Raw genomic sequence first — 27485 nt, 5'->3', positions numbered from 1 at the left:
TGTGTGTATATATATATATATATGTATATATATATATGTATATATATATATATGTATATATATATGTATATATATATATGTATATATATATGTATATATATATGTACGGCATAAATCACGTTGACACACCGGTTCTCGTCAGATCACCGAAGTTAAGCAACGTTGAGCCTGGCTAATACCAGATGGGTGACCATTTGGGAAATTCTAGGCGCTGTATGTGCTCTCCGCTTATCTCGGCATTGTTTCCAATCGTCTTGTACCTCAACTTGCCACTGGTATGCAACAATGTTGACTCAGGAGAGGCGTGGTTAGAGGTTGCGCAAGTCTTGCCACACAAATTTCACGCGCAGGCACCCTTACAGTGGGTATCCATAGTCTGTCAAGACTGATGGAAGCCTTCATATATATATGTATATATATATGTATATATATATGTATATATATATATGTATATATATATATATATATATATATATATATATATATATATATATATATATATATATATATATACAGGGTGGCCACAAAGTCACGCACCAATGTTAATATTTATTTTTTATTAATATAATTTTTTAATTTTATAATTTTTTTATTTCAGATCAGACATGCCATTGACTACAGAGCAGCGCGTAGAAATAATTTTATTATCTGGTCGTGATGGTGCAACCAACAGAAGTGTTGCTGAGCAATTCAACAGAAACCATCCTCATGAAAATGTGTCACACACTTCTGTCGGTCGCTTAATCAACAAATTCAGAGAAACTGGTAGCGTCGTTGACAAAAAGCGAAGTGGGCGTCCAGATTTATCTGCAGAGACACGTGCACAAGTGTTGGAAAAAATTGCAAGCAGTCCAAGGAAGTCAGTGCGAAGGGCAGCAGGTGAAATTGGTGTTCCTCGTTCAACGATGCAGAAGGTCCTCAAAGCAGAAAAGTTTCATCCTTACAAACTTCAAATTCTACACAATTTGTACGAGGATGATAGTGACAGACGTTTAGAAATGGCTGTATGGTTTCAGGTTCAACTCGAGGAAGATCCTGACTTTGTTAGGCAAAACATGTTATTTAGCGACGAGACAAATTTTTATGTTAGTGGAGAGGTCAATCGTCAGAACTGCCGATACTATTCGCAAGACAATCCTCATTTTATGTTAGACAGCAAAGAACACAGCGGTCCCAAGATAATGGTTTGGTGTCGTTTGTGGCGCTTTCTTCTTCAATGCCCTTTCTTCTTCAATCAGACAGTTACTGGCGAAAGATACCTCAACATGCTGCAAAATGATTTAATACCGCAGTTTGATTTACTTGGAGACGGCAGACCTACTTGGTTGATGCAAGACGATGCCCCACCGCATTACGCAAAGATTGTACTTGACTGGCTCCACGAGAATTTCGAAAATTGGATCGGTCGAAGAGGTACGGTAGAGTGGTCGCCCATGGACTTTTATTTCTGGGGTCACATTAAGCAAATTGTTTATTCAACGAAGATTCGTGATTTGGATCATCTGAAGAGTCGTATTATTGATGCTTGTCTTCAAATTGATGGTTGATGCTGATTTACTGAATCGTGTCTACAGGAACTTTGAATTTGGTATTGGCTCGTGCATAGCTGCAAACGGCGAACATATCGAGCAATTGTAATCCTTGTAAATAACTTTGAATTTCAATAAATGTTACTACTATAACTTTTTTAATTTTTTAACTTTTTTAATTAACATTGGTGCATGACTTTGTGGTCACCTTATATATATATATATATATATATATATATATATAATTTTGTTTTATTGAAAAAAATGTTTTCGGCATTCTATTTATAAAAAAAAAAAATAAAAAGGGTTTTTTTTAAATTTTGCATTTATTAATTTTTTTTTTTTTTTTTTTTTTTTTTTGCCAAGCCGATTGCCTGGGTCGCCTGCTTCTGCAAATGTAAACATCTAATATTTTGGGGGTGTTGGTCAAAATGTGGGCGATCAGTTTACGTCAAATTTAGTATACTGTACGTGCCCCCCCACCACAAAAAAACAGGTGCCCCCCCCTCCAAATAACCCTGATAAAAAAATACCAATTAAGTAAGCTTTAATTTGAGCGTAAATTACATTGGCTGCAAAATTGTGCTTCTATAACTTTTGCTGGACTGCACACTTGTTAACGTTGTATTTGATTTTTTTTTTTTACTTGTTTTTACTATGTATGCAGGGTAAATTTTTTCGTTAGCTCCACCTCCACCACAGCCGCCACTGTCTACAATTGGCAAGGAACGGCAGTGACCACCACCACTGTTAACAGATTCCGTTAAGAATTGGCAGGTGGAGATCCTTGCATTTTTGCGAGGTGATATGCTAAAGAGAGAAGTATTTCTTAGACCACTATCTGAGGCATGTCCAGAGTCACAAGTGTGGAAGCTGAAAAGATGTATTTATGGATTGAATGATGCACCCCATTCATGGTACAAGAGGAATTAACTAAACTAAAAGGAATGGTAAGTGCATATGACAATGCACTGTTACTTTGGCATGATTTATCCGTGAACTTGATGAGTATTCTGGCAATGCATGGAGATGACTTTATATTTTGTGGAAATCATTTTTTTTTATTAAATGTGATTTCAGAATTAAAGAAAATATTCAAGAATGCATGAAAACAGAACCTTCAAATTTCTGAGATTGTGCGTTAGACAAATGGAAGATGGGATCATTATAAACCAAAACAATTATGTGTCATCTATTTCTTCAATAGATATAAAGAAAGGAAAAATGATGAGCTGAGTGAAGAGAAGAAGACAGATTTAAAAAAAACTAAATGATGTCAAATGATGTGGGTATCTACCCAGACTCGACTTGATGTATCATTTGATGTGTGTAGGATGAGTAATACCGGAAAATCTCTTAAAGTGAAGTTACTTTTTGAAGTTAACAAGTCACTGTTAAAGTTTAAATCAAAGCAGGTTCCATATTCTTTCCACAGCTAAGAAATCCTTCAGTTTTTAGGGTGATTTGCTATTCTGATGCTATTTATGCCAGCTTGGAGGATGGTTCCTCACAGGCTGGATTTATCATCTCTGTTTATGGTAAGATGAATAGACTGGCTCCTACATGCTTGTCATCAAAAAAACTTGACCGAGTAACAAAGAGCCGAGACTCTTAAGTTGATGTGGCCAGAGTAAAGGAAATGTTGATAAAGGAAGAAATCCAAATTGAATGGATCGGGGGGGGGGATAGAATAGGTCGCAAACTGTTTGACAAAGATGGAAGCCTCTACTGAAATTATAAGAGACTTGTGTTAATAACCCGCTTTGTTTGTATTTTTTGTGTTTTTTTAAACTTTGACTTACACCTGACACCAGAAGACACCAGCAATGTTAACGTTGGAGTTATCGAACTTGGTGGCCTTCTATATATTTAGTTATGCCCCTTGTCTGGAGTGGATATTCAATATGGCTTCCAGCCAACAGTAATAGGTGTTTATCCAACGTCGTTGGAAGTACTAAGTGAACTAACACACTGAGTTCAGGTTGGGAAAGGAGGGGCTCCAGTGAGAGAAGACTACAAAGTCGTAGCACTCCTTCTGAAGCCAAGCCTGAGCCTCTTCAGACTTCTGGGCCAGCAACACATCCTGCTGCCACACGCAGGGCCTATTAACGACCACCTGATTGCACCAGGGAATCACCACACTCTTTGGCACATCCAGGTACACTTTGGTGATGACTTTCAAGCCGACTTTGAAGATGTGAGTTGGCATGATGTGCCCCTCACTTGAAACCATGCCAAAGACCATAACCGTGCGGGGAAACTTCATTGAGCATTGAACAATCCAGATTTGCATTTTGAGGGTGCTGGCAATGATTCTGTTGTCATTGCTTGAATCAGTAGAGAGCATGAGTTGTACAGTGGCGCATCTTCGATCTCACTCATTGAAAATTGTGTCAGTTTCAGACATGATAGAAGACTCCTATCCTCCTATCATACTTGGGATTTGTACACAACTGGCCAATTAGGAGATGGTTTGCAACATAAAAGAAACCCGGTTTTTATTAAATGGAAATAACATCATGTCGTTTTATATATATATATATATATATATATATATATATATATATATATATATATGTAAATATATACATATATATGTAAATACATATATATATATACGCCCATTATGTATACATACATATAAATATACGTACACATGAATACATTATATTCATGCGTACATATATTTGGTTTGCTATTCTGATTCTGATGCTACCTATATATATGTATATATAATATATATACACACATTCATGCATATATATATATATATATATATATATATATATATATGTGGTAATCACCACTTATCAAGGTCCAAAGACCACTAGAGGATATGAGTTAATGAGCACACAGTAGTCACTGAAACAGCAGCTTAATGATCGTTAATGATGGAAATTGAGTAGAACTTAATCAGTTAAGGGCCTAGCTCAACAAGAACTTGTTTTAATTGGACTTGAAAACGACCATATTGTAGTTAGCTGGAAAGCTGACCAGCAAAACAGAGTTCCACAGGCGAGCATTTTTAGGAAAGAAGCTTTATTCATGGAATTTGTGTTTAGATTCAGGCACATAAAGAGAGTGTGGAAAATTTTTGATAGTGGTTGTAGCTAGACGACTGCATATTGTGAAAGTTTTGTAGTAGGCACCATAGATTAACGTTCAGACGAGCACCTGCCATGAAAATAACGATGAAACAGAGCCAGGCTCTCAGCATCTCTTCTGTGGGGAAGAAATTGTGGAGAGAAGAAAAGGGCATCCCCTACTAGGTCTCGAAGTCAGTTTTTAACTCTGTCATGTCAGGATAGGTACTCAGAGTTGCACCTTCCCAGATGTGGCAACGATACTGCATTTGAGGACATATTTGACGCTTGTATACAGGTAGAGGATCGCATTGAGAATGAGATCCCTTCTGGAGTGGTAGAATGATGCAACCATTTTTCCAGCGACCTTACTAACAGATTTAGTCTATGATTTCAGAGCAGGAGTGAAGATCCAACCCAGAAATATGTCAAAGCTTTGAGACGAGAGCCATTCATATCAATTGGGGTCAAGTGTGGGTTAGAGGTGAAAAGATAGAAGCTTCTACCCATCAACTTGTATAAACTTATTGGAGAGAAAAGATTCGATTTTCTAGAAGTCATTTCTAGATACTCCATAGCTGGAAATCTTATGGCGTAGATCTTTATACCAAACCCTATCAAATGCCTTTGATATGTCAAGAGGAAGCCTCCGTTGATAGTTTCACTAATCCCATGTGATATTACAGTCATCATCATCAGCTGTAGATCTCACAGGACGAAACCCATATTGCTTATCACTGAGTAGGTTGTTTTTAATGAGATCGTTGACAAGTTCTCTATTTAACACAGATTGAAGCAACTTGCTCATGACACACACAAGGCTAATTGTTCTGTACTGAGATACTGTAGACCGATCTCTAGTATTTTTAAATACTGGACGCACGCACACGCGCGCACACACACACACACAACCTATGAATAGAAGGAAAAGGACTATATATATCCATTATCGAGTATTTCATGTAACAAAGTTATGATTGACAGATGAACCAAAGTCGTCCTATTTCAGGTAACCTTTTAGTATTTCTGTTCTGGATATATATTTAATGCTGTTTCTTTACTTGCAGGTTTTATGTACATTGCTCTTCATTTACTTTATGTTTTATATTTTCCTAATCTATACTATATCTGTGCTGTCTCTGTCTTTTTTTCTGATGAAAACGAAGCCCTACATAAAGATCAAACACAACATTTTCGATAAATATTTCATGTGGCATAAAATGAATTTTGCATTAATGGTTTTCACAAGAATATTCGGCGATTTCCATTTGCATCCATGAACAACAAAGATAACTTTGTTTTTTACTTCATCTTATTTTTACATAACAAAATCGTGTAATAAGATCACTTTAAGAAAATTTTAATGCTAATCGCCTGAAGCTCCACTAGAGTGTGCTTTGCTTAGTGTTGTTAACTTATACCGGGGCAACATCGAGTGGCCTTGCTGATAGCCGATTTAGAACGTCGACTATTATTATAAAAAATTAAAAAGTTAGATAATGAACATTATTATTGTTTTGTAACTGTTATGTAGAAAAACGTATGCAGAGAGAATGCTAATGAAACAAAGGAATGGTTAGTAAAATATTTTAGTTAACTTAGAAACAATAACAAGGAAAGAATGCGGTAATAAACAAAATATGTTTCTAACAGATAGTAAAACGTGATTCAAAAAGTCACATGTTAAAAGATGTGAGTTGAATTATGTCATAACAAGGAATAGTTACATATATACAGATAGTATATATACATATATACAAGAGTTAGAAGTTAAATGGAAACAGAGTCGGAGACAGGACTAAACGGACAAAAAGTATTGAAGACAGGGCCTGTAATGTAAGAGACTCTGCTTCACCCCCTTGTACGGGGGTGAAGCAGAGTCTAAGACAAGTGTGCAATCTTCCAACAAGGAAACATAGTGAAATAAAAGTTGTCTAAAATATAACAGAAGAGTCCTGTTCGTTTCTTTGGAAGAAATGTTCATTTCAGATTTCAGTAGATTCATCAAACAAAATCCAGATGAGTTCAGGTGTTATATCTTTATTGGCAAGATAACCACCCAGAACTGTGTTCCATCACCTTTGTGTTATCCGTATCATAAATGTCCTGTAACCCATCCACACACAGATTTACAAGGATTTATGAACACTAAACGACACAAAAAAACTTCAATATATATACACAACTCATCATATACCCAATGCACTTTATATACAGCGCTTTACACACACACACACATACACACACATATATATATATACCTTATACCCCTCACAACGTAACAGTGTGTATACAAAGCCACACCTGACCTTGTGTTTAACCTAAAGAAGGAGTAAATAATAATGCGTATCCTTGAGCAGCTTTTATCCTTGAATAAAATAAATAAAATCTAATTAATAATTCACTCTTACAATGGGTATCCATTGTTTCACAAGATTGAATAGAAGCTATGGTTATGATGTGAGATGATAATCAGTTTGTGTGCAAGAAGTATAAGAAATGGATGAGAGCACACACTGAAGGAAATATATTTGTATTGTGAAATTATTGAAGTAAAAGGAAGAACAGGTGCTAGTGTGATTATAAGAGTAAACTCAATGAGCTTTTTCAATTAATAACCAGCAGAGTGTTTACGTTGTCGACTAAAGAGAAAAGTCTATCCGGCATGTGTGTACAACATGATTGGTGCATGGATATGAAACCTGGTTAGAGAAGACTGCATTGCATGGTGAGAAATGTTATGAGAATAAAACGATATAATGTGAGTCTTAAAGACTGGCTTAGATTTGATGATAGAAAGTATAAAGGAATGTGTGCAGAACGGAAACTTCGTTGGTTTGGTCAGATTGAAAGAATAGATCAGAGTTCTTGGGTTAGTTGATGTACAATAGTTAAGGTAGTAAGATCAGTTGCCAAGAGGAACATAGAAAGAAATGATCAGAGTGCATTTTTTTTTTTACACATGAATCATCACTTATCAAGGCCCGGAGGCCACTCGAGGATAAGGGTTAATGGCTATACATTAGTCGATGTGATTATAGTAAACATAAGTAATGAGAATTTTGTAAATTGGATTACTTAAGGGGTCGGTTCATCAAGAACTTGTTTACGTTGGACTTGAAGACAATCAGATTGTAGTCAGCTGGAAAGCAGGCAATCGGAAGAGAGTTCTACAGGCGTGCAGTTCTAAGAAAGAAGCTTAGTTCATGGAATCTACATTTAGGTCTAGGCACAGACAAGGAGTGTGGGAAATTATTGATAGTAGTTTCGGCCAAACGAGTTTGAGAGTAAGAGAGATAAATAAAGGCCTGGCCAAAGATAGGTTAGTTTTGAAATCATTTTCTCAAAATTCATTTAGCACACGCTAGTATGTAAAGCGGATGTCGCATATGATGATGAAAGAAAGGAAAAGAGTGCTTGGGTGAGTCGATGTAGAACAGTTGAATTAGCAAGATCAGTTGGCAAGAGAAGGCCAAGGAAAACATGGAAAGATGTAATAAGGGTGGATTTGAGAGAAAGAGAGAGATATAATGAGCTGATCAGAGATAGGTTAGATTGGATGTTAATTTCTAAAAGCCGTCCAACACATGCCATTATGTGCAAAGGATGTTTATTACTACTGCAATTATAATTATTACTCTCTAAGGGTTCTCACACAGGCCATCAAAGATTTCTCTTTGAGAACAACCAGTAGTGTTCCCTGGAGTCTGAATGACAAGTCTTCCCAGATTTCCGGTATTCTCTACCTCTTTTGCTAACCTTTGCAAATGAATTGGCCTATGGCAATAGCCACTTACCATTGATTTCTTATTGGGATTTGGGTCGCAAAACTCCTCCTGAAAGTCCCAGTCCTTTTCACTCTCATCTAGTGGAGGTCTGGTTAGTGTTTTCTCTCCTCGGTCTTTCCATCCTCCTTGACACCTTCACTATTTGGTATGGTGTCAGTCGTGCTGACACCACTTTAATTTTTATTTCTTCTTTTCTTCTTTTATTCCAGTAATTTGTCTGCTATTTTGAAATATGTCTTGCTTTTAAATATGTCTAAGCCTCTTTACAAAAAGCTGTCCGTCAATCCGTTGGCCCTGCTTTAACTTTAAAATAATACTTTTTATCTGCTATGTCAGGCTCAAGTGTCAGCATTTTGAAAAAAATGAGACTGGGTCATAAACTGGATAAGTATCGAATAATCCAACGACTTTAGATTGGATATAAGTCTTCCATTTTAGATCCGGAGTGAAAGTAATTTCTAAGAGATTATCAAAAAAGAAAGAGAGAGAGAGAGAGAGAGAGAGAGAGAGAGAGAGAGAGAGAGAGAGAGAGAGAGAGAGAGAGAGAGAGAGATTTTAAGCAGAACAAAACAACGATCTGAAAGTTGTTCAAAAAAGAGAATATTGGTTTTAGAGGTATTAAAAATAATAAGTTACACTTTATTTTAGTGCATCTCATAATGATTTTTGTTAGTCTGTTAGGTTTAAGGTTAAAAATGTTTTTAGTTGCACCCAATTATTTCTACAAGAAGTCTCTTCATTGGTCTGTTACGCTTAAGTTTGAAATAACATTTTCATCGTTATGAGATTCAACTGACACATTTTAAATGTATCTTGTTTTATCGTTTTTTTTTTTTTTAACATTTTGCTTCAATGAAACTGTGTAAATGTTCATTTTTAATTTTTTACCTATCTGATCAAATTTTCACTTGCATTTGTTCAAGTCATTTACCCAAAACAATGAGTCAACATGGAAGAATGCAAATATTTGATTTCTTTCATCCATTTCATTCGGTTCAGTGAATCAACAACGATGAACAATGAAATAATCTTTTAACAAGTCATTAACGCAAATCAAAACAGCAAGCAAATAATCTGATACACACCATCGATAAATTAAAGTGGGAGAAACATAAACACATTAAGAATTAAAAGTATTCAATGACTCGTTAAAAATGATTTTGAAGTCAAGAAAATGTTTTTGTTAAAGATTTTTAAGAACCACTGACTTTTAGTATTATTGTGTATGGTAAAATAAAAAAGATTTAATTTTTGGATTGAAAGGAAAACTAATTTTATTTGAAAATTTTTTTTTAAAAATGCTCAAATGAACCTTGTAAATTTTTTCGTTTCCAGGGCCAAATATACCTTGATGGAGTACTATCGCCAAATCTAGGAAGGTGTAATTCAAAGTACTCTTTCTTGCCTTGGCAGAGTACAAAATCAATTTCAAAATCGTTTGAGACATGAAATCTCCTTTTTCATGCCACCTTTTTCTCATAAAAGAAACATTGCTAGTGTTTCTCTACTTTATCATTATTTTAGTTATAAGTGCTCAACTGAGCTCCTATCTATGGTTCCCACATCAAAAACTTATCTAGCTACAACCATTGTAAATATTTTTCCTATTTTCTTCAGTACATCTAGAGCTAAACAGAACCTACATAAGAAAAAATTCCTTTCCAAGAGCTACTCGTCTATGGAACATTATACAATGGGGCTGCTTACTACAAAATGGTTGTTTTCAAGTCTAATGTTAACAAATTTTTGTTGAGAAGTCCTCTTAAATAATCAAAATTTTCCCAATTGCAAACATTTTCTCCAATCTTCGAGGTGTTTTTCCTTCCGTTCACCTAAGTCATTAACCTTTAACCTTGAATGGCTTTCAGGCCTTGATAAACGGTGACTCATTTATACAAAAAAACAGTACATTCTTTAATGTACAATCTTCATTTCTAAGCTGATGACTGATGCTGATACTCTTTTCTAGCTATCGGACTGGAATCATAGTATAGTATCTGTTCTTTCATCTGTTGAATAAAAAGAGATTTTTTATTTTGACTCGGGCCAGGAATACTCAGAATCAAGGTTATAAAAAATTTCCTTTTCAGTTTAGCCATTATCGTTTTTCAGTACATCCCACAAAATAAAATCTTTATGCTATTCCTAAATGCGTAACTGAATGACTCATGCTGAAACTCTTTTCTAGCACTCGAGCTGGAATTAAAGTGTATCTGTTGCGTCTTAAGTCAGAGGAAGATCGCTACTTCTTGACTGAGTCAAAAAGTGCTTATTTGTTCTTGTTCTGACCTCTACTATATCTTCTAAACAGACTACAATATTCTGTTATAATTAGTTTTTGTCAAAAATACTATTAATTATTTTGTTGGTTCACAATGTAAACTTAATATAAAATTCATAATTTTATATAGTTTTTAATTATTTTGTAAAAATTATATCTTAGATTTCTAGAAACGTGGAATATTGGTTTAGTAGTTAAAAAAATAATTTTAATTATATTGTAAAACATGAAATTTGATTTATTTGGTTGCGGCTGGCTAATGCAGAAATCTTTATAGTTTTATGGTCTTACTGGCCTATTCGGCATAATTGTATGAGTGTTCGCTGATGGTCTGAGATGGTGCGTAGAGCTTGTAAATAAATAAAATTGCATAAACATCGCAAGGAGTCGATGTGGATCAATCAACGTTTAAACATTGCTGTCTCGTCAGGACTCCAAATGAATTTCGCAGTTAGAAAATAACTTCGGAATATTATAAAGTTATTTTCTAACTGTTAGACTTGAAGAGACGTTCACATGTTGAAAAGTTGATTGATCTGCATAGACTCCTTTCAATGGTCATATAATTTTATTTATTTAATTATTTATATATATATATATATATATATGAATAAAAGACTTTTATCAGACTTTTATCAATTTTTAATATGCAAAAATATTTTAAAATATTAAAATAATAAATGATAAACGTCTGAAAAACCTATAATTGTTAATGGCTACACTCTTTTAGATATATATTTTTTTCTTTCGTTGGAACCACACAACTATCACTTTAAATATATATATATATATATATATATATATATATATATATATATATATATATATATATATATATATATGTGTGTGTGTATATATATATGTATATGTATATAGATATGTATAGTTATATATATATACATATATACATATACACATATATATACATATAAATATATATACACATATCTATACATATACACACATATATAAATATACATATACATATATATATACACATATCTACACATATATATACATATACATATACATATATATATATACATATATATACATATATATATATACATATACATATATATACATATACATATATATACATATACATATATATATATATATATATATATATACATATACATACATATATACATATACATACATATATACATATACATACATATATACATATACATACATATGTACATATACATATATATATATATATATATATATATATATATATATATATATATATAAACAAGAATGACATGGTATATAATTTCTATGAATGTAATTAATTTCCATGTATATCTTGTCTACGGTTTCTGTGTTCCTATTTTAGATTTTAATGTGAATTCAGCCATTCTTAATTGAGTTTTCTCATTGAAATTCTCTCCCCAAATCTTAATTTATTCTTAACAAATAAAAAAGAAACCCGTATCAATTCTTACATTTATATCCGCCTACAGTCATCGCATTCAATGCTTCCCATTAAATATTCAACTGTTTTTTTTTCTCGCTTGTTTTTATCATCATAAATTTTCAACGCTGCAAAATTTCTAATGATAAACACAAATCTGTTTTTGTGTTTTGATTTCAAAGACAATTCATTAGGAATCTTATAATGGAACCCAACGATTCTGAAACTCAATTAAAGACATTGATTCGCTGATTTTCAGGTTTATATTTAGAAATGAATAGTTGTTTTTTTTTATTGTTTTTTTTTTTGTTATTTTGCTTCCTAACAGTTTTGGTTTTATAAATGTTTTCTTTTTGTTTTTGTTATTTTTTTAATCTCACGAAACGAGTTACTCATTTTTCTTCCGTTCGTTTTAACAAAAAGAAATCTGACATTTTTTTTTATTGAAATTCATGAAACATAATAACTGTATTAATTGGCTGTTTAACAAGTTAATCCAAAAATTAGTGATTGTTATTCTGGGGGGGGGGGTGAATGAATGTTATAATATATAGAGAAAATACAATGAATGACTTTCTCCTTGAAGAATCCTCCAGATTTGATAAGTTCTTAAGACTGATTGTCAATGGAAAAATGGAAAAATGGTCGGATCATTCTACTGCTTTATAAACCCTTTACCTGTACAAGAATGAGATATGTCCTTCTTGTTAAAAATTCAATGCAAGAACTCGTCTTCTTCCACAACAGAAAAAGATTTTCCTTTCTCCTCCTCCGTCACATTAGGCAGAACTTTCACAGATAAAGCTTTTTTGCAACTGCAGAACGTCTTGATTTTTATATACCACTAGCCTGCGTGCCCGGCGTTGCCCGGGTGTTTGAAGGTGTATGTTGAGCAAAAAAAAAAAAAAAAAAAAAGTGGTAGTAGGCAGACAGACTCGAACCCGTACCATGAAGGAGGAAAAGAATATGAACCCCCCAAAAAATGACGTCTTTGCCGTTGCGTCCATCACCAAACCGGAAGTGGTGTAGGTTTAAATTAAGGCTAGTCAATCGAAAAGAGGAGGTGGCTTTTGAAAATATCTGCAAAAAAGCGACACCTCCTTGTAGAAAAGTGCCCAGTTGAGGGTAAAAGAATTAATGTTTTTGGCCATTTTTTCGATATTTGTTGTTCGTAGGGTCGAGCTTCAAAACGATACCAATTTCGTGTAAATCCGTCGCCTCTGTCGAATGTTTTAGGCAAGCATGCAAACATACATACATACATGCATACATAAATTTAAACAGACAGGTGAGATTTATATAATAGATGTTGTTTCTGAATTTTTTAGATGAGGATTGATTATTTTCTATGGATTTTCAAACTACTGTTTTCATCTTGAGTGTTATTTTCACAACGTTTCGGTTGATACAACCTCCAACCTTCTTCTACCCGTGGCATAACAAATAATGTACTTGCTAAAATTCAGTTGCATAGGTTGAAGCTTCAATCCTCAGTGTGCGCGACACTCAAAATACAATTGCAAATTACATAAGACTTCTACTCAGTCATAGCAGACAGAACGAGAGCATGCTACTCCAGTGGGTTGATCCTGAAATTCCGTGCAGATTTCAGAGTTTGACAGAAAGATTCCTGAGTTCCACAAATTAAGATGTTCGGAGGCTACATCAATCTAAATGTTATGGAAATAACACTCAAGATGAAAACAACAGACCAATGAATCAAAATACTATAAATAACGTCACGTTCATAAGCCTGTCTTTGACAGGTACGTTAATATACATAAGAGAAAAATATGTATCTTGTACACTTGTTTTTTTTTGTTGTGACACACACACACACACTTTCTCTCTCTCTCTCTCTCTCTCTCTCTCTCTCTCTATATATATATATATATATATATATATATATATATAGTCATCCACATATAGTACTGTTTCACTGTTTCAAAGCTCATCAGTACGGCTAGACAGGCAACTACCTCAAGCTAGGATAGAAACCTGACCGTCTGTACGACAATCAAGGCTCCTAATCACTACGCTATCAATGGCTGCTGAGTGAGTCATAAGTTTAACGATGTTTTGACATCGTCCGAAATACCTAAGCTCGATTTGTTTACACAAAGAGCATCGTTTATACGCTAATGGTACTTCGTGTATCACTTCTCAATATGCTCAACTCAAGATGAATATGTATATAAAGTGAGAATGTGTGTGTGAGGACAGTTTTCAACCTATATACTCAAAGAATTTTTTACTTACATACTTGAAATTTAGTATATAGGATATTCAGACATGTGGAAAACTTTTTACTCAGTTTTCATCTGAAAAAAGGAGCTACTAATATTGAAAAATTGGTATGTGGGGTTCATTGGATTTTTATCTGTTTGTTAACTGTTTCACAACTGTGCATGAGCAAATCGTTCAAATTATGTTAAGAATAAGTAGGTCTGAAAACGCGTTTTAAAAAGATCATGTCAAGCCGGTCTAATGGTTATCGTATTTGACTCACTGTTTGTAAGCTTTGGTTTCAATCTAAGCTTGAGTATTACTTACAAGAAGTGAACTGTTTAGAAAAAACATAATACTTGCATGCACATGTCTCAATTTTTGTTTCATTGTTTTTACTTCATATTTTTGAAGGAATTTAACGTTACATTTAATACCGGGCAAGGCCGGGTACATCTTCTAGTGTATATATATATATATATATATATATATATATATATATATAGGTGATTCAGTTTGTGATCAAAGTGTCCTGTCAAGTTCCCTTGGTTTTATTTAATTTTCTAGCTGGTCTTATTTCTCTATGATTAACTGTCACCATGACTACAGGAATAAGAACAAAGATATCAACACATGACAAAGTATAAATATAATTGGGTCCACTTGCCTTTGTGGTCGTAAATTTAATACCAGACACCAGAATTGCATGTCACTTTCATTGAGGACATAATTATTCAACAAGACAGATATTATGGGATATCTAAAAGACAGAGAGTCTGAAGGAAGTGCTGAAGAAAGACAATGCTTGTACGTACGTGTGTGGGGTATTGTGAGTTAACAACGCAATAAAGAACAATTGGGGGACAAAATAATTGCTCCAATAAAGGACAGACAAGGAAAAAAAAATTGGAATTAAGCCTAACAAAAAAAAAAAAAATTGAGAAGATAAAAAAGGTGGAAACTGGACATAAGAAATAAAAGAACAGAGTTTTGATTATTTACTGGTTAGTGGTTGCTATAGTGATAAGTATAATTGCCTTTTTTACTGGAACAAGCAAACCTGACTCATTTTCTATTATAAATTGGTTTATTAAACACTAGCTGTCCTTACCCGACATTGCCTAGGATGAAATGAAGTCATTTTATTCTGACTATTGGAATAATAACTTGTTCATTAAAATCGCAAAGAACAGTTGTATAGGGAAGGGTTACCAACCTTTAACATTCCACCCATCATTTTATCACCGTGCACAAGATGGAAGAGACACCTTTATAATAAAACATACGTACTTGACGTTTCCCAGGACGCAGTGAAGTCATTTTATTTGTTTGCACATTTTAAAATGAGTTTACCTCTTGCTGATTTCTATTTTCGTTTTGTTATTTAAAACTTAAGGTAGACATTTCCTATTATATTCTTTGATTAGAAATTAGTTATCTCCCTTGCTGATTTTTATATTTATGTGACTATTTAAAAATGTTTCATATTAGCAATTGTCTGAGCTGGACTAAATAATTAAAAAGTAGTGAAGTAGGTTACTATATTGCCAATAACACGGTTCATCAATGAGCAAATGAAAATTGGCCAGTCAGAAGCAAAGTTTAATTTGTCAGCTTAAATACCATATTTAAGCTATGCTGATTGCACATATTGTAATGCTAAACATCTATTATATAAGTATATATAATCTCTGAACATATATACCATGCACTAGATAATGTAAAGGAGGCTATCTAAGGCCTTTGACAGGGTTTCCCAAAAAGCTATCAAAGTATTTTGACAGGATTTGGCACAAAGGTCTTCTCATAAAAAGCAAATCATATGGTATTACTGGACGAATACTTATAATCAAATTCTTCTTAGACAAGAAAAAATCAGATTGTCCTTGGTGGTCGTACGTCAACAAAAAAAAAAAAAAAATTACATAAATGCGGATGTGTTTTAAGGGTCGATCCTTGGACTTTTATTATTTCTGATATTTATAAATAACCTCCCTAATAAAATTGTCTCTGGAATGGGTATATTTGCTGATGACACCACACTCTATAACAAACACGAAGGTAAAACGAATGAACACATATCTAAGGCAATAGCTGAAACCTTTGAGGAAAACCTCCAGCTTGTACTGGAATTGGGACGTAAATGGATAGTAACATTCAATGCTGTCAAGACTTAACTTCTTTCTATTTAACAATTACGAAAAAAACCTCTAACACTGATTCCATGACTACTTGAAAGCTCTTCATTCAAACTTCTCTGCTTGACATTCACAGACAATATGAATTGAAACAAATACATTGAAGACATTGCAACGATGCTGCAAAGAAGGTAGGCTTTCTATACTGTGCTAGAGAGTATCCTGCAGCTATACAAAACCACCATCTGCCGATGTATAGAGTATTGTTACCACATCTGGACTGGCACATCTGCCACTAGTCTCTCACTTTTGGGCAGAGTTCAGAAAGAATCTCCAACATATTAGTTCCCGCACTAACAACCAAACTCCAACCGCTGTCCTAATGCGAAAATGTTGCATCTCTGTGCTTCTTCACAAGTATTTTAATGGAAGTGCTCTGACGAACTCAAGACACTTGTATCCCTTTAATTTAAATACCCTCGACTAATTTGACAAGCAGCAAAATCCCACTTCTTCACTGTTGAGATCCCTAGATGCCGGAAAGCCTTCTACTCTAATAGCTTCTTTCTCTCAAACTGTTAACTTTTGTAATTCCCTTTCGGGTTCCTGCTTCCCCGACTGTACTGACATGCGGAAGTTCAAGTGTAATGTGAACTGGCATCTCGCTGCTCAACCCCCTACATAGCGTCCCTGTAGGTTTGGTCCCAAATAATAGCTCCTTACATCCAAGTGGCATTGTACCTTGTTTGGAATGAAATAACATTTAAAAAAAAAAAAGGTTTGCTCAACACCAAATCCTGTCCCCAACTATCCTCTGTGGAAACTTCTTTCCGAGTCAGGATTTATAAAATTAAATGTGTTTCATTTCCGATGTCTGATATTGGGAGACAGGCAGAAATATCACATCTCATATTTACTAACATAAACCAGACCTCAAACAGAACAATCTCACTACACACCAGACATACACAGGAACACTTTTACTCGCATTTCTGACTTTACAAACTGCGATTTCCTCAAGACTGAATCCTCTCTCTCTCTCTGTCTCTCTCTCTCTGTCTCTCTCTCTCTCATGCCACAAGTGCATCAAAAGGACTCTAGTTCTTTTGTCATCACTTTCATCTAATGAAACCCTTAGGCTCGGGTCTTACTCCTTGACCAAATACCTGGCAAAAATTGCACTCAAACAAAAAACTATGATCCCGATTAAATACTATTTATTTTTACTGAATTTCATCCATGTTTGAATATTTTATTTTCATTTCCTTCTTTTTTCTCTTTCCTTTTTTCAGTTAATGTTCTTTTTGTATATGTTTTCAAATAGTTACATATATGCCAAAAACATCCTGTTTTACATCTTCTCTCCTTTTTTGCCATTTTTCAAGATATTTAAAATATTCACTTTTTCTGAATACGTTTGTTGATCTGAATGAAACCAATCAATTTCTTCATTAAGCTTTCATTTTTTTTTTCCTGCGTCTAATCCTTTTTTTTTTTTCCTGTCTTTTTATACAGTCTGTCTTCATGGTGTTGGACTGCTTATCTTGTTCGTCTCACTATTAACAGATTGCCCAAGCAGATGATTTATGGAGAACTAACTGAGAATACTCACCCAAAGCACAAACCGCATAAGCAGTTCAAACATTGTCTCAAAAACGATTTGAAGTGCTTTGGAATTGATGCTGGAAGATGAGAGGGGATGACTGTAGATAGATCAAAGTGGAGGAAAGCGATTTATGAAGGCAGCAAGCGCCTTGGAAAAAGCAACCAGAAAGAAATATAACATGGTACATCCAGCTCATGGGGGAAATAATGAGCAGCTAACATGTCTAGCTTACAATTTGGTAACTATGTCACGTGCCAGCTTCCTGAATTACCAACACGTTCACGTATAACAGAATCAAACACAGGGAAAAGATGACCTCAATAATGCGGTAACTTTAATCATGGCATCCCACAAGATCTTCACATTTGATACCTCTGTTGTTTGATCTGTAAAACTCTAGCAGACCTAAAGAGCCATCTCCGCACCTGCCTCTTGGAGATGTTACACTAATATCACACTGATACAGAAAAAGTGGTCATACTCGAAAATAGAATTTTTATTAAAATAAAATTAATAAATATACTGCTTACGATCATTCTTATTACGAATTTAGGCTACCGTCCTACATCTCTGATCTTTATCATGCTAGGAAGTGTTCATAAATCTAATGAAATAGATGATTAGAAAAGCATGCACTTTTGTTTTATTTGGTTATAAAGAAAAATTAAAAGATATCAATGACTACATATCCAGCGATTATAGGCGCCATTTTCAATTTAGTATTTGTAATCATGAATTGCTGAATTTCTAAGTTTGTTTTACTTAAGAAAATATTGGTTAGCATAGAATATGTAACAAATTAAATCTATTGGAATTTCTTTCTATGCATAAAACATTCATATTTCATTGTTTGGCAGAATTAAATATTGAGGTGTGAAATGCATTGCTATTTAGAGCTAACTTGAAAAATCGAATGTATCATATATATATATATATATATATATATATATATATATATATATATAGAGAGAGAGAGAGAGAGAGAATATATATATATATATATATATATATATATAGAGAGAGAGAGAGAGAGAATATATATATATATATATATATATATATATATATAGAGAGAGAGAGAGATAATAAATGACAAAAAAACAATATTTCAAAATTTATGATGTTGACCAACTTATAATTTATTCCTTTAATTCAGTTGACTTATACAATTCTTGACAGTATCTGTTTCGTAGCACAAAATCAATTACTTAATTAGTATATCAATCAGTGAATCTATTATGCCCTTAACTCATCAGAAGAAACAGCAACAATCAATCCGTCAAAAAGAAATGAAGTTTTATTTGAGATGATTAAAATTCGAAAATTGAAAGAGAAGCTGCAAATACCTTTAATATGTTCCATTACGCCATTTTGAATTTTGCGCTACGAAACAGATACAGCCAAGATATATATATATAAATCAACTGAATTAAAGGAATAAATTATAAGATGGTCAACATCATGAATTTTGGAATATAGTTTTTTGTCATTTATTCTCTATATTGCTCTTTAATTACATTGAGCTTCTTAAATAAGGATTGGTATATATTATAAGAAAATATATTTTTACAGAAATATATATATATATATATATGTATATATATATATATATATATATATATATATATATATAAACTGAATGCCAACTTTTTATGATTTCTCCATAATGCAACTTAAAAAAAAAAACAGCACTAATCAGAAATTAGTAAACTACATTTTGACCCTAACCTTCAGGTTAGGGTCAAAATGTTCTATCCTTGATCAGAGAACGAGCAATACTTCTTGAGTCGGGAAATATTTATTTTTGTTACATTCAGGAGCTGGTATCTCCTGCATTAAAACAACTCAACTTTGTGTTTGCTTGCCTTCGTTGAAAGGCAACTAAATAAATACCCTATGGACTGTAGGTAGCAACATTAAAAGGAATGAAATAATGTAATTGATCAGGTTTAATGACTTTAGGAACAATTAAGAAATCATCTGCGGTGAGATAATGATTTCTTTGAAATTGTATACAAATTAAATTTCTTTATATTTATTCATTTTTTTCAAAATACATGAATATTTTTTACCTTAATTTTATAATTAAAAAAATAGATAGTATGGTTGAATCTAGTTTTTGTAATTGTTTTGTTATTGTAAGTTTTCGTCTAGGGTAGTAGTTAAACAAGAACATTATTTTCTAGTTAAGACTCGTGTTTTTTCTCAACATGGATGCAATGTTGAAATGCGGAAATTAAGACAATATATAAATTTTCTTCTCTTGTCAACATATTTATTATTACTTCTTTGCCACTGGCTTCTCTTCAATTACTTCGATTCACAAAATTGAAAGAAACGCAACTGGACGAGCCACAAAAGATGGAATGGCGATTGCAATGTGTTTGCTTGTATCAGAGACACTGGAAGGGAATGTGAATGAAAAAACATATTAACCTAGGATTTGTTATTATAAAATCCTGCCTACAGGACGAACCTTAAGGCAATGAAAAATGAAACTTGTTAATCACGCACTACAATGTAGTTTCAAATCACAATTTTTTTGTAGATAGTTTTGGGACAATGCATTTAATTTTATTTTATTCATAATTTAAAAAAAAATTTGATTGGCGCCACAAAACCTGAAAACAAAACATCTAGTATATAAATTTGTTACCTAAAATAACTAAAAGTGTTAAAGCAGTTTTACTCTATTAGTTTTAACACTCTATTATAAATTACTAGTGAAGATTTGGTACCTGGCTGAAACCGAAACGGTACTATCACTTCTGTTAACCATTGTACTATTGTAGTAATTGTCTGTATTTTTGAGATGAGGTGTTTTCATTTATTGAGATTGTCGGACTGACTTCCTCATCTTGGTTGTTATAGTCACAACATTTCGGCCGTTTTGCCCTCCGGCCTTCATCAGGTAGATGCGTAGAGCTGAATGCAATTTGGACACCTCTAATAGAGAGAGAAAACCTTGAATAACAACATAGGTTTAACATTAACAAAAACCAACTAAGAATTGTCCCAGTGACATATGGCTAGACGTTGTATCAAAGTTTACAGTTACTCAAAGGTGCTGAGTTCAATCCTGAACGAAGGCAGTGAAAAGTAACATTCAAAACAGAGAATCAGCAACTATGTCCCAGAGCCTAGCTGGAGTCCGAATACGGTACCCCCGTAATAATAATAAAGGGTTGGGTTTGAGACTCCTAACAAACGGTTCTCCAGTTCGATACAAACCACCTGATGAACCTGATGAAGGCCGGAGGGCAAAACGGCCGAAACGTTGTGACAATAACAACCAAGATGAGGAAGTCTATTGTACTACCTTTAAATAATTAATTCGGTTCACTGTACTATTTCAGACAAATGTGCTATCTTGCAATGCTCAATCCAATGGAATAGTGCAGAATCTGTTCCACTATCATAAGAATATCCTCTACTTCCTTCAGTGGAGGATGCTAATGCGTACAATAGAATTTATTGCAAATTATGAAATAAATTATATTTTTGCTAAATTTTACTGTAAAACTTTTTAATTTAATAATGTTAAAGATCCTTTTTTATGAACAAAATAAAGTAAACTCTCGTTTATCCGTCTTCAATATTATTGCAACGATCCTGAATTCAAAATCAATGCGACCATTGGATTTACCATCAAATTTACTAAAGAAAAATTGTGTTTGATCTTAGCTTTGTTTTTAATTGCATTCTCGGACAGAGCAACAGAGAAAACAAAAATACGGTATAGATTTACATACTAAAGGCATTCACTCAGAAACGGTCTAGATTGAATTATATGTAGAAGTTATCAATCCTTGCTGAAGGGACTAAAACTGGCTTGAGATTGTAAATTATAAAAAGAGCCCGCCCCCTCCATACAAAACACACACACACACACACACGGCAGATAGATACTATACTTCAAGCCTAGCCTAAAGGTCAAGAAAGTGTATTTTAGTTCAAGTTTTATACCAAAGGACAATGGAAAGAATAGTAGTAAATGCCGATCACCTCTTCTCTGATTAATTTTCTTCTTGGTGACCTCCAAAAGAATGAATATTCCTAAAGAATGCACCCATATGCTGTCTGAAGCAATATTGAAAACTAATATACTTTGTGAGTGTGTCTTATGTAGTTTTTGAATTAGCTGGACACACACACACACACAGAATTTATAGAGTCTGAATGCCCGCTGGAGGTTTTTTTTTTTTTTACACGTAAGAATCACCACTTATCAAGGCCCGGAGGCCACTCGAGGATAAAGGTTAGTGGGTGTACAGTATTCAATGGGATAATATCATATTAATCGTTAGCAATGTAAATTTGGTAAATTGGATTACTTAAGGGGACGATTCATCCAGAATTTGTTTACATTGGACTTGAAGACGATTACATTGTAGTCAGCTGAAAAGCAGGCAAACGGAAAAGAGTTCCACAGGCGTGCAGTTCTAAGAAAGAAGCTTTGTTCATGAAATGTACGTTTAGGTTTAAGTACAGATAAAGAGTGAGGGGAATTATTGATAATGGTTTCAGCTAGACTATGTTTCTTGTGAAAATTTGGTGAAAGGGGACCATAGATTGGAGCTCAGACGAGCACTTGGCATGAAAATAATGATAAAAAAGAGATAGGCTCGCAACGGATCTTCTGTAGGAAACAGGTTGCAGAGAAAATGCCCCCCCCACTAAGCTACGAAGTCTATTTTGAACTTTGTCACGGTAGGATAAGCTGCTTCTAGCAGCTCCTGCCCAGATGTGGCAACAGTACTCCATCATTGGAAGTACCTGGCTTTTATATAGGTTTGAATGTATATTAGATATTAGCCTCGAGTATCTTTGGTCTCTTAGTACAGGGATTCGTTAAGTCACTCTGACATGAGGATACTTCATTGTACAAGTAACCTGATGAGATATTCAAAATAACATAGTATGCACAGATCCCCTTGGCATGGCTAAACATACAGGTGATAATACACTTTCTATTAGTGATGCTACCACAAATGACACCACTAAGCTGAATACTCCACCAGATCCAATGAATTATCACTGTGAGATCCGGCAAGATCAATCAAAAGCAACAGGAAAGATATATTATAACATTGTTAAAATGGTTCATTAAAAGAAAATTAATATTCTTTACGATGTTATTAATTTGATTGATTGAGAAGAAGGGGATAATCTTAAATGAATACTTGAATATCTGAAAATGGTAGGATCCTTCTATCGATCCAGTAGATATCTCACTGCTGATGCAATTCTCTATCTATATAAGAGCCAGGTACGTCCTAGGGTGGAGTACTGTTGCCACATTTGGGCGGAAGCTGCTAGAATGGACTTATCCTGCCTTGATAGAGTTCAAAATAGATTTTGTGGCCTCATAGGAGATGACTTTTACTCTTCCCTGCAACCTCTTTCTCACAGAAGAGATGTTGCGAGTTTGTCTCTGCTTTATCTTTATTTCCATGTCAAGTGCTCGGCTGAGCTCCAGTCTATGCCCCCCCCCTCGCCAAACTTTCACAAGAAACACCCGTCTAGCAGAAAACACTATCACTAATTTCCCCCCACTCTTTATCTGTGCCTAAACCTAAATGTAGATTCCATGAGAAAAGCTTCTTTCTTAGATCTGCACGCCTGTCGAATTGTCTTCCGTTTTCCTGCTTTCCAGCTAACTGCAGTGTAGTGGTCTTCAAGTCTTACGTAAACAAGTTTTTGATGAGCCATTCCATATGGGTTAACAAATTTACCGAATTTACATTATTAACGATTACTATATTGTCCAATTTCTACTTTACATTCTTTAACCCTTAACCTCGAGTGGCCTCTTGGCCTTGATAAGTAGTGACGCCTATGAAAAAAATCTATGTATTGCATAAAAAGGCCCCCTGATTTCTGAGATAAAACTGAGCTAAATGAAAAGAAGAAAAGAAAAAGACAGACAATTAAGAAGTTAGTGCTCAATTGTTGTAGCCTTGAAAGCAGGTAATAAACAATCAGGACAAACACAGTGTTATAATTAACTATTATAATTAACTATTATAATTAACTATTATAAAAATGCATTAGCAAAAGTATGTTACAGAAGTTGCAATCCCTACTCTTCCCCATATTTTGTCCAGCTACAACAATAACAAAGAAATTTCTTTCTGTCTCTCTCTTTACTAAAAACCAAACGTAACTTACATGAACAAAGTTTATTTCCTTGAACACCTCATCTAAGGAACAAGATGTCACAAGTTTTCTCCCCAAAACTATTAAAGCATGATCGTCTTCGAGTCCAATGTAAACAAATACTCGTTGAGCTATAATTTTTGATAAACAACTTCTCTTAAGTGATTTTGTGCCCTTTACACCAATCGTTTCTGTTGTGTGCAGGTCAGTAATAGTCAAGGAAAACAAAGAGTATTAGCAAAAGTATGTTACAGAAGTATACGTCACGATTATGGGGCGATAACTGGCATAAATCACTACTTCGTAACGTGTCAGATGTCATAATATTATATTTATATTTCGGGCAAGTCTATCATTCCTGAAATTTATCTGCATAACATATATAATAATAGATGGTAGGATTTGAACTCCTCACGATCACAATAAACCCATGATGTCAATCACGCACTCCCCCCCCCCTGAAATTTATGCAACAAAAGAAAATAATTTATATTAAAAGAAAGCTTTCTATTTGGAACTCGATGATAAGCTATTGATTTACTTGCGTGGCTTTTCCCAAATTAACTTTCTGTATTGTCTTCATATAATGACATTTCACATGGTTTATTTCCCGTTCCATTATGTGGATATCTCAGGGGCAACAGGGAAACTGAGTGTATTATGTTACATTTGATATTTCGAAGAGAAAGTTTCTTCTGATTGCAATCATGCACACTTTTCAAACTGTTATCCTCATTGCTATTGTTATGTTCACAGTCTGATAACTCAACATGTATTTTTTACTAAATCATCGCATATCAAGGCTAAAAGCCACTAAAGAATAAGCGTTAATGAAATGGAACAGACTCTCACAGGTTCACATTCTGTTCATGATGCCTTATTTAATTAAGTAGTTAGCACTCAACTGTTTGACCAGAAGAGCACAAAACAAATAAAGTGAGACAAAAGCCTAGAAAATTGTTTTTTTTAAGAAGGCTGGGGTGTTCCATTGTGCTGTAATGTGCAAGTCCATTATCTGTGTTCTGATTGGTTGCTAGTCAATGTAACGACAATAGATTGTACAAATATTGCTTCATTCAAGAAAAAAATTTCTTCTAAAATATTTGTAGTTCTTATTCCGATGTTAATTTTATTCTACAGACAAAGTTGACAGTTGAAAGATGATGATTATTATGAGAGGATTTAAAATAATGAATGGAATAAATATAATTTGATGGCTTATGGGGACGTTTATGACAAGTATTTATTGATATTAGATTTGAAAATGACCATGTTGTAGTGTAGACATTACTAGAGCTCAAAATATAATTATTTCATGAATGTTCCAAATTTTCTAAAAGAAAAGATATATCTTTCAAAATAAATTCTGAACATTTATGAAATTACTATATATATATATATATTTTTTTTTTTTTTGAGGTATTGATATGATTTTAAGGTATTGAAATGAATTAGATTACAGGTTGGCAAATCTAGTGGTTTCAAGTCTTATAGAATACTAGAAAGAAATATTCATATAAGACAATCCCAGCCAAATAAAATTGCTCAGTAAACTAGATAGAGCAAATAATATATATATATATATATATATATATATATATATATATATATATATATATATATATATATAAAATAAAAAATAAAAATTACAATTAAATTTACCAAAATGATCCAAGATGGTAAAATTAAAGTATATTATAAATATTAAAGAATTAATATTTATAAAATTATCTCAGCCAGATGTAAAAGCTCGATAAAACCAAATAGGAGATAGAGCTTATAATACGAACAAAGAGTAATAAAACATGTTAATAAACACTTTGAAATGAGTTACAAACATATTTAATCTGAAAAGGAAACACTAGATAAGTAGATAGTCCTTAATCCGCGGAGTTTCGAAGAAATATTTTCCTTCTCATCAGAGGGTAGGAATTAGCAAAATGCGGGATCGGATTTTGCATGCAGAAGTATTTGATTAAACAACAAGTAAGTCAAAGATCTTACTTGAAAACAAAAAAAGTGAAGCAGAGGGAATATGATGGAGAAAAAGGTAATTACACATGAATGGATAGTCTGGTGGAAGATAAATAATCCAGTGACGGTAAAATCCAAATATATAACTTCAAGAAGTTAATTGAATTTCCATTTGCACAAGTAAAATGCAAAAATCCCATAATTGGAAGACGATTGTCCATAATAATCCAAAGGCAGAAATCCATGGATTTCTGCCTTTGGATTATTATGGACCATCTTCTGATGAGAAGGAAAGTATTTCTTTGAAACTCCGTGGATTAAGGACTATCCACTTATCTAGTGTTTCCTTTTCAGATTAAATAAGGTTTTAACTCATTTCAAAGTGTTTTTTTAACATGTTTTATTAACTGTTTGCTCGTATATATATATATATATATAAATTGAAAATTGGATTTTGTATTCTGTAATTTCATTTAATAAAGCAAAAAAAGGTAAAAAGCTATAACAGCAGTCAGACACTTAACAAATATCAAGTTAAATTGGCAGTTACTGTGTTAATGTGTTAAAGCTCACTGATGAGTCACTTAGCATTGCTGAAATGGTTTGAATTTAATATGAAAGAGAAAAGATATAATCGCTGATTACAGATTAATCAGCAAAGTGGCTGATATGGCCGATTACCGATTACCTGCCGATTAATTAATTTATAACAGGCTCAGAGAATGTCCACTCTTTCAACACTTGAAAGCACAATGAAATCTACAGATGCTCCATAGTGAAATAGAATCCCTATTGATCTTATGAATATATGTTATGTGTAGCATGTATTTAATGTGTGAATTTCGTATTTAATGAGTTAAAAATAAAGAAACGATAAATAAATACTTTAAGCCAAACAATACACATTAATGAGAAATTTTGAATGATTATTATATATTTTAGCAACTTACAAGAAAATTAGTTATCCCATAAAATATTTGAACCCGATGATATGAGTGAATATGTAACTGACAGGGAAGAGAGCTCCCCTGATTATCTCTATGATATTACTATTTAAAACGAAAATTTTTGGTCGGATTAAAACTCAAAAAGAAAAATAAATGAATTGCAAGAAAATTTTTTTTTTTTTTTAAGAACAAGGCAATATGTGTACTATCTTATATGTTAAGTTTTTTTTTTTATATATATACAACTTTATGCCGGTCAATTAAATAGGGGGAAATCTCATTTTACTTTGGATAGAATAAAAAAAGAAGAAAGTGTTTGGCTAAAGTCAAA

The 27485-nt window shown here is 33.3% G+C and overlaps 1 protein-coding gene and 1 pseudogene across 9 annotated transcripts in view; one reads left to right on the top strand and one right to left on the bottom strand.

The window, feature by feature from the left end:
* Positions 1-27485, bottom strand: part of LOC145297652 (N-acetylated-alpha-linked acidic dipeptidase 2-like) — a 1311662-nt gene that overhangs the window by 407159 nt on the left and 877018 nt on the right. The window lies entirely within an intron of this gene.
* Positions 102-220, top strand: LOC145301562 (5S ribosomal RNA; annotated as a pseudogene).

Source organism: Euprymna scolopes, chromosome 18, assembly GCF_053919585.1.
Source record: "Euprymna scolopes isolate OS-2025 chromosome 18, ASM5391958v1, whole genome shotgun sequence".
NCBI classification, from domain to species: domain Eukaryota; kingdom Metazoa; phylum Mollusca; class Cephalopoda; order Sepiida; family Sepiolidae; genus Euprymna; species Euprymna scolopes.
The sequence above is the reverse complement of the archived record's forward strand: the minus strand, read 5'-3'. Positions and strand labels throughout refer to the sequence as shown.